The following is a 9,353-nucleotide window of genomic DNA, read 5'->3' on the forward strand; positions in this document are numbered from 1 at the left end:
ACGTCGGTCCGGCTGAATATGAGGACCATGCAGTAGCTCAATCCATGTGTCTATCTATTCTCTTACTTTGTGCTAAGTTTATTTTTTCTAATTAATTTTATAAATAATTTTGCTTAATTAGTTAGTCAAAAACAGTCAGTTTGCAAGTAGCCTGATCATATGTACACTTGCTTCTTTCCAACTGGGTTGTTCAAATATAGGTATTGGGTGCATGATGAAGATGTGAATGGCAAATTAAATGAGCCTGACGAAGTACATCAACTCGTGTACATATAGGATATTGTTTTCATAGATTTGATGAACAAATCTTCTTATCCTTGAAGCAATACAAGTTCGGGTAGGCGTGAATAAGATGTTGAGTAGTGTGATGCATATATTCAGGTTTAGGTGTAAAAGAGATCTAAAGGTATAATAGATGCCCCCCAAAGGGGGTCTCAGGTAAATTAGATTTGACTGACCCTTGATTTTTACCTCACGAATCTGAGCCGTCCGTTCTCTTACCGCGCCGGTATAAAAGGCGGATCCTATGGAGGAAACCCTAGCCACTTTTCTCCCAATCCCCACGCCAGGCTCGCAAAGGCGGCGATTTTTCTCATGCCCCCTCCTCTCCCGTGCTCCCTCCTCTTCCCCTGCTTGGGCTGCAGCCATCACTCTCTCCTCTGGCCGATCTCCTGCCGTCACCATGGCTGGGCGGTAGCAGCACCGGTCTTGGGCGCGAGCGCAGCGTGCCGGGCGAGCTGGGCGCCGACGTTGGGCGCGAGAAGGACAGAAGATACGTGAGGCAGTCGCCTGACCTGCTGATGGAGAAGAAGAGCAAGGGGCGGGCCGGCGCTGCCACGAAATCGTTGGGGACTGCTGCGAGGAAGAGCACGCGATCTCCTGTCCTACTTTGTCACCGAGGACGCAGGCTAGCAGCCCAGGAACCTGCCCTCCTCCTCCTCTTCTTCAAATGAGACCAGCAGGTTATCTCCTCTCCGTCTCTTTCCCTCTCTCTCTCTCTCTCTCTCAAAGGAATGGATAAAATCTCAACTTTATATGTTGGTGCAGATCCATTTTTGTTATGCTCACAAGGTGTTTGATGAAAACTCTAGCTAATATTATTGTTGACAGGAAGTGGCAGCGCGTGGTGGTGGTCCTCGGCAATGAAGAGAGGGAGACGGGATGGTTGCTTTAGGATCTGATGCGGTTGTCATGAGCCTCCAATCCATTTGCCTCCTTACTGCCAATTTGGTCATGATTCTCGATTTCCCCCCTTTTGATTCGGGTTTGTATGTTTGATGTGGGGCCTGAATGTTCATTAGTTTTGTTTCATGGATAATTATTTGTTTGGCATGAATTACTCCAGAGCAGGGTGTATACAATATTCTTTAGATTTTGGTTATATGGTTTACTAAAATCCCGAGAGCAGCAGAGTTTGCATGTTCCCTTTTATGATTTGTGCGCTCTAATTCTTGGGTTCTCAACTGAATATTGATAATAGCATAGTTGTTCATGTAATTTTGTACATAATAATTTTGCCGTTCGGAGTAGAGAGGAGATGGTGCACTTGAACACACTCTCTGTTGCTCCTTGTTATTTCAATCTTTCTTTTTCCTATGTGTTGGAGAGATCCTTACCATAATGTATTTTCGTTAGTGCATAACCGAGTGAGTCCTCCTGTTAGGATGTTCTCAGTCTGATGGAGTACTTCAAAGTCTGGAATGTAGTAGTGAACACCTCTCTGAAACCAACGGCATTTGGGCTTACACTACAGACTTATAGGCTCTCAATTTAGGAATGCACACTTCTATTTACCTATGAAACTAGCAGCAAGGAAATGGTAGTGTGGCTGGAATCATGGCTAATAAGGTTCTTTGCTTCGGCTGGTTTGCTTTTGGCATATTTGAAATGGTTCAGCATGGGATCATCGTCCTCCTCCATATGAGGAATGTGAGTGAATTCGGAACCCATAAGCTCTTTCGTCTTATGCTCCCGAATATCGGTTATGGCTCTCATAAAGACTATATGGTAGGCTGTGTTCATAGTTCGGGCTTCCCCTGCTGGCATTACTACGCTCATTCCCAAAGATTCGGGAAGTCGTAGCCCTACCCTACATTTGGCCAATACAGTACCATCATAGTACATGTATTTCTTTACTTGAATCTGGGGATCACACCCAAATTCAAGTAGCATGGCTCGTAGAATATCCGCAAGTCCTCCTTGGTATTCGCTTAGTGTGGAATCCATCACTTTCACATTTCTTCCCGGTCGTGAACTTGCCATGTTGGCTGTAGAAATAGAAAGGTTATAAGATCAGTAATAATGCATCATAATAGAGATAATAAAGAATTATCGCACTAAAATATATGATTGTTGTATTCTCAATTGAATATACACCATATTTTTAGAGAATTCTTTACTAGTCCTATTTGACTCCTAACGTTTGGTCCCATTTACTAGGTTCCAACCTAAGGTCAAAGTTTTTGCTCTGATACCAACTGTGGTGACCCCGCATACCACTCGCATGTTGTAGTATGCCGGTCGTTGATATAACATTCACGAAGTACCATTCCGCAAATATTACATCCCTCGTAGTAGTACAACAGAACATAGCAGTGGTCCATAACTCATTCACTTATTATTACAAGCATCAAACATATATTGTCTTGGAGCTCCTCTTGGGTCCTCAGAGGGATACTCCTGGGTTCGAGGTGAACCCAACTTAGCTTACAATATAAGAGTCTCATTAAACTATACATTTATTGCCTCGAGCAGCTAAATACTAGAGTTCGGGCTGCTCGGTTACTACTACTATCGGATATCTCTAGGCTTGTTCTCCTCCGGAAGCCTCCCCGGATCCGTAGACTATGAGATAGTCTACGCCTTCAACACCTCCTGAGAGGTCGGGTTCATCATAGCCGATGATCTCGGCTCCTTCATTGTTGTCGTAGTCCTCCTCCGGACGATTCGGACAATCTAAGCATGGGATTTAAGAGTGGTATGAGTACGAGCGTACTCAACAAGTTCATTATAGATAAGAGGTGTTTAATGCACTAGCTACGATATTAGACCGGAAAGTCTAATACCAATGCAAGTTTTGGTAAACATTTCTTCAAGAGATTGCTTTTATTCCAAAGAGCTATGTCCGTCGACCTTCACCGGTTTACTAGAACTTCATGGAGCTCCTTTCCGGCCGCGTTCGCAGCTTCCTCATCCCGGAACGAGGAGTGACAGTCACAGCTTCTTTACACTCTGCAGAGGTGTGTTGTTTTACCCATAAGAGATCTTAACCTTGGTGCCAACCGGGCAGCTTTCCCGTCCACACTTCCTTCGGTGTGAGGCCCGGTATAAGGTCTAGCCAATCATGTTCCTCCGCTACCTCGAACACCCACCCTTTGTTGCATGCCCCGACCCTGGGTCCTCGCCGGTCCCATTATTCCCACTCACGGGTGGACCCCGACCACGACGACAGTTTGGGATCAAACCAAACTCCTTCGCCGGTAGCTGCAACCCATCATAGACCGCAATACCGTGGGGACTTAAGGCTTCCCCAGCCAACCGCTTGCACTTCGAGCGACAAGTGTCTACGGACTATGCCGTGGGGACTTAAGGCCTCCCCAGCCAACCGCTTGCCCTGACAGATACAAGTGTCTACGGTAAAGCGCATCCGTTGATGAACGAGAGGTGGAAACACTTTTGACTACTCCGTCCCACTCCGGATCTTATGGTTAACACGGGTATTACGGCACAAGAATCACTCGGCGACATTTGTTGTTTAATCCTAGATGGATATAAACCCGTGCAATGGAACCTCCACCATATCAACACAATCCATGGTTCCATTGCCCACCACATAGTCATATTCATAGTTATGAAAGTAGTGGTTTGGATTTTTATGCAATAGTGATAACCATAATACTTTGCAAGTAATTTGATAGAAATACTCAAATGACATGAGCAAGTGATGAACTTGCCTGAACACTGCAAAGTTTTGCAGTTGGAAGGTGTGGACCGACCCTTGTCCTCTGTCTCTGAAAAATAGCATCATTGTCCGATAAGGGCAATGGTTAAAGAAGCAATTATGCATGATTCCAGTTTTAGGGTTTGTTCCCCCCTTCCGATGTCGTTGTTATTTTATGAGAGGTTAATACTAAGATAGATTTGGAGATACTCTATTTAGGATAAATACAACCTTGAAATATTGTCAAGGTGTTTTTAAAGTCCAATTGCATTAATGGACTTATTTTTATTGTTGAAAATAATATGTGTGATTTAAATCATTATTTAAATCCTCAAATTAAGGCTTATTCTTAATTGTCTTCAAAAATTCTCTTTGATATTTTATTTAGATAGAGAATTTTATGCTGATCCATTTTCATATTTTTAATTTATTTTTTTGAGCTTCTAGGAATTTCTTATTTAATTTTAAAGTTTCTGCATTTATCTGAATTGTGAAATGATCGAAATACCCTTGGGCCCCACCTGTCAGGTGGCCTAACGGGTTAGGTCGAACCCGAGCCACCTTTGGGCTCGGTCGGCCCATTTGTCCTCTCCTCTCTCCTCGCGCAGAAACCCTAACCTCTCTCTCTCGCTCTCGCGACGCCGTGGTCGCCTCGCCGTCGCCGAATTAAACCGGCCGTCTCCGACCAGCTCCGGCGACGAGAGTGGTGCCACTCGAACCGCCGTTCGACGGCGCACCGATTGGTCCGCGTCGATTTGCTCTCCCTCGCCGCCACCGTTCTTCCCCAGCACCCCTGTGACATGGCCGTGGGGGAATCGCCGCGATCTCGTCCTTGCCGACGAGCCTGGCGCCGTGGCGTGGCCGTGTGCCCCGCCGTGGTTGCACTGGAGTCCCTGCGCCCCGACGACTGCCTGGATTGGCCATGGCCTGGCGCCGTCGTTCGCCCGACGTGTGCCGCCGTGCCGCCATGGCCGTGCTTTCCTCCGTTACGCCTGTAAGTGCTCCCCTCCTTCTTCTTCCTCTAGTCCTTCTCCTAGCTAAGCTACGGCTGTCTCCCTTCATGGAGATGCCGTGAGGTGCCATACTGCTGTGGCTATGTGCTGCATCCTAGCTACTGTGCTTGCCCTAGGGTGTGCTGCTGCTGCGCTCTGCTTGCCATGGCCTCGCTCTAGTCTTGTGCTTGTACTGATGCTCTCCCCTCTCTAGCTTATGCTTGTGCTGCTAAGCCTATGCTCATATTCATGCGAGTTCTTCTTCCGTGCCGCCTCTATACTTGCTCATGAGCAAGTTGTGATGCTCATGGCTTGCCATGTTGCTCCAGTTTGTTGTTGTCAGTCATCGGATAACCATGTGTAGCCTTGGTTCTTGCCCCTAGCTTGATTGTTGTAGTTAATCCTTGCATATTTGCAAGTGCCAGTGCCTCTGGGCTAGTTCATTGTGTTCAAATTCATTATTATGCTCAATTGAGCATTACTGTTGGCTTATCAGTGTGATTCAGTGATGATTTAATATGTGCTTTGCTTGTGTATTATGATCCAGTGGTTCATCAAGCATTTAATGTGCTACTGGATACAATCATAAATCATTTATGTGATTATCTGTGAATTCATTTATGACATGGTTGGTTTTCTTCGAGAATCTGGTTATTTCCTGTTGCTGTACTTAGATGAGGCAATCTGTAGCAAGAGCTAGTGGTGCTCGTTGATCAATTGATCGGTAATTGCTTGTGAGAAAGTGTGTGCTCCTCTCTGTGGCTAACTGGTGCTCATCTGGTGCTATGTGTGCATCCAACAGGCTTGGCCTGTGTGTGCTGGTGCTTGCCCAAGCATCAGTGGATGCTTGCAATGATCCATTGGATCATCTGCAAGGCTCTGTACATTAGTAGCTTGTCTGTTTCATTTATCTGTTTATTTTGCCTTGCTAAATGGATGAATGATGTGAACTGTGATTCAGTGATGATCATTTCAATGAATTTGTTAGGGCTAGCTGGATGCCAACCACCGGTTGGGTACCCTAGCCCACTACCGAACCTTCTCGGTGATGATGTGGTGGTTCTAAGTGTTGGTCTGTGGGTTGAGGTAGCCCCGGCAAGCACTGTGATGCTCGTCAAGGGTAGCTCCCCCTTTCTATGGCTTGCTCGTGCATGGACAATTGCTTTCCGGCTGATCATGTTTGACTGCGCGTAAGCCTTTTGATGTTGACAATACTAGTAGAAACTTGTATTTCTACCATTCCGATGGTGTAGCTAGACTCGTTAGGTGCTTGGTGACTTTGAATGGCTAATTAGGATCAAATCCATGATGGATTTCTCTCGGTTGTGTCATCGTGTTGACACAACCGGTGTTCCCTTGGTTGTTTTCCTTCTAGCCTTTGCTTTATTTACTGGCACCAAATGGTTTTGCAACCAAGTGATGATACATCCAGGGTTTCCTACCCTTATTTGATTCTGTGATGCAAGTGTATGCTTATTTATGAGCAAAACAGGGTTTTGCTCAGGTTGATCTTGTTTATACCTCACTCCAGCTCCTAGATGGTTTGTTGGTGTAGAGGATTGCTTCTGTGTTGTTCTTGTGGTTGATTTACTTGCCCTGCTCCTCCTGGTGAGCTTGATTCAGTACTGTGGTGAGTTAGCAGATTGAACAGCAGTGGCTGTTCTTGTGTTCTTGTGTTCTTGTGTTCTTGGTGACTTACCAGTGGAGCCTGTCGATGGATATGGCTTAGGGTTTGCTTCTGAAAAGCTTATATTTGGTGCTCCCTTGCCCTCCCTGGTCGACAGCTAGGGTCTGGCACACTTGGTGACTCATTGATGATGTGTGTGTGTGTTGTGCTACATGCACACTCAGTGGCTTGGTGTTGAGCATGCACACATGCAGTGTGAGCTGCCTGTGTGTGTGTGTGCACTCGATACTCGAACTTGGCTTGGAGAGGATCAGCTCGGCAGCTTGATCATATCCCCTTCATTTCCTTTATTTGCTAACTCGCCAAGTGGCTTTGCCACTTGGCTTAATTCTTGTCTTGCTTTGTTTTGTGCAGGGAATCAACAATTGATCAAAATGGATATGGAGGTCATCAAATCCAAGATCAAGTGAAGATGATCTTGTAGTATTTAGACTAGGATCCATCCTTGTACTTTTCTTTTTATTTTCTTTTATTTTCCAATTTCGCCAATTCTTGTAATGTGTTGTAATATTCATTTATTTTCATTATGAATATTGTAAAGACAATGTATCTTGTGTGTTAATCAATAAAGCTCAAGGTTTTCTCTAATGAGCTTGTCTTAGTGTTTAAATTATTCATATGTGTGTTATGTTTTATTTACTTAATGAATTTCCTCACAATTCAAATATTTAGGGTAATTATTAAATATTTGAATTTGAAATTCATATTCAACTTTGGTTTGAATTTTAACCATGTCACTTAGTTTAGAATTTAGTCATGCAACTTAAGTTTGATGCAAACTCTCCCCTCTCTTCTCAAAACCCTAAACTAGTAAAGTGAGATGCAAGTTTGTCGCACTCTCGAAACCCTAACCCTGTAAGGTGTCGAGAGAGAAACTTGTCCCCCTTCGATGCAGTTTTTGTTTAAAAGCGCGAAATTTCCCCGAATTTGCAATGCAATGCACATCCCTTTCTAAAATCTACCCCTCGATCGTCTCTAAACCCGGGACATTACAGCCTTTCCCCCTTAAAGAAAACTTCGTCCCGAAGTTGTGGTGGTAATACCCGAACAGCTTCGGGGTATGTTCTCCTCAGTCTTCTTCCTTTTCCCGGGTGGCTTCCCTCTCGGGATGATGCTTCCATTGTATCTTGCAATACTTGATAGCTTTATTTCTGAGTTGTTTCCAGCTCTCCTCGAGAATCTTGGCTGGCTTCTCGATGTAAGTCAAGTATGGTTGTAACTCGAGCTCATCATGTGATACTGGTTCATCTGGGGTCTTTAAGCATTTCCGGAGTTGTGACACATGAAATACATTGTGAACTTGGGCTAGCCTTCCAGGTAGATCCAATTCAAAGGCTAAACCACGGTTCTGACTCAGTATCTTGAAAGGTCCTATGTATCTAGGGCTGAGTTTTCCTTTTACTCCAAACCTCTGGAGTCCTTTCATCGGGCTTACCTTAAGATAAACCATGTCTCCAACTCGTGGCTCCCATGTCCTCCTATTCTGATCGGCATAACTCTTTTGCCGACTTTGGGCTATCTTGAGCCTGTCTCGGATAATGTCAATGATTTGTTGTTTTTCCTTGACATAATCAGGGTTGAACTCTTTGCTTTCTCCGGCTTCGTACCAACATATCGGTGATCTACACTTGCTTCCATACAGAGCTTCAAATGGTGCCATCTTGATGCTGCTTTGATAGCTATTATTGTATGAAAACTCTGCTAGTGGTAAGTGTTCTTCCCATGATCCTCCGAAGTCTAGGGCACAAGCCCTAAGCATATCCTCTAGGATTTGATTGGTTCTCTCCGTTTGTCCACCTGTCTGGGGATGGTAAGCGGTACTATAGTCCAACTTGGATCCTAAAGCTTCGTGAAGTTGCTTCCAGAATGCTGATGTGAACACGGATCCTCGATCCGACACGATCTTCTTAGGCACTCCATGCTTACTCACGATCTCTTTGATGTAAAGATCGATGAGTTTCTCTCCTTTATCCTGCTGGTTTACCGCTAAAAAATGTGCACTTTTCGTCAACCGGTCCACGATTACCCATATCATGTCCTTCTTTTTATTAGTCATGGGTAGTCCGGTGATGAAATCCATCCCTATTTCCTCCCATTTCCACTCTGGAATAGGTAAAGGTTGTAACTTCCCTGTCGGACTCGGTGTTCAGCCTTCACTCTTGGCAGGTATGGCATTCCGCCACATATTGTGCTATTTCTCTCTTCATGTTATTCCACCAGAATAGTTCCTTTAAGTCCATGTACATCTTTGTACTTCCCGGATGTATTGAATATGGTGTTTGATGAGCTTCCCGGAGTATTACTTCCTTAATTTCAGCAATATCCGGAACGCAAATTCTTTTCTGGAACCATAATGATCCAGATTCTCCGCGGTGAAATTCTGATGGTCTTCCCTCATCTATTCTTCTCATCTCCTCCACGATGAATGGATCGTCCAACTGACCCATCATTATCTCATTCTTCAGGTTGACATTTAGCTCATCGGCTACTTGTAAAGCTGATAGTCCTTCATGAGCTTCCTTCTCCCAAAGTTGTATTTGGGCTTGACTTATTTCCTTCCTCAACTCTGGTGATATTTCTTGTTCCACTCCTCCGGTACTCTTCCTACTCAGGGCGTATGCTACAACATTAGCCTTCCCTGGTGTGTAATTGATTGTCAGGTCATAATCCTTGATCAATTCTAGCCATCTTTTCTCGCCTCATGTTGAGTTCCTTCGAGTGAAGAAATATTTGA

This window comes from Lolium rigidum, chromosome 2 (assembly GCF_022539505.1).
Source record: "Lolium rigidum isolate FL_2022 chromosome 2, APGP_CSIRO_Lrig_0.1, whole genome shotgun sequence".
NCBI lineage: Eukaryota > Viridiplantae > Streptophyta > Magnoliopsida > Poales > Poaceae > Lolium > Lolium rigidum.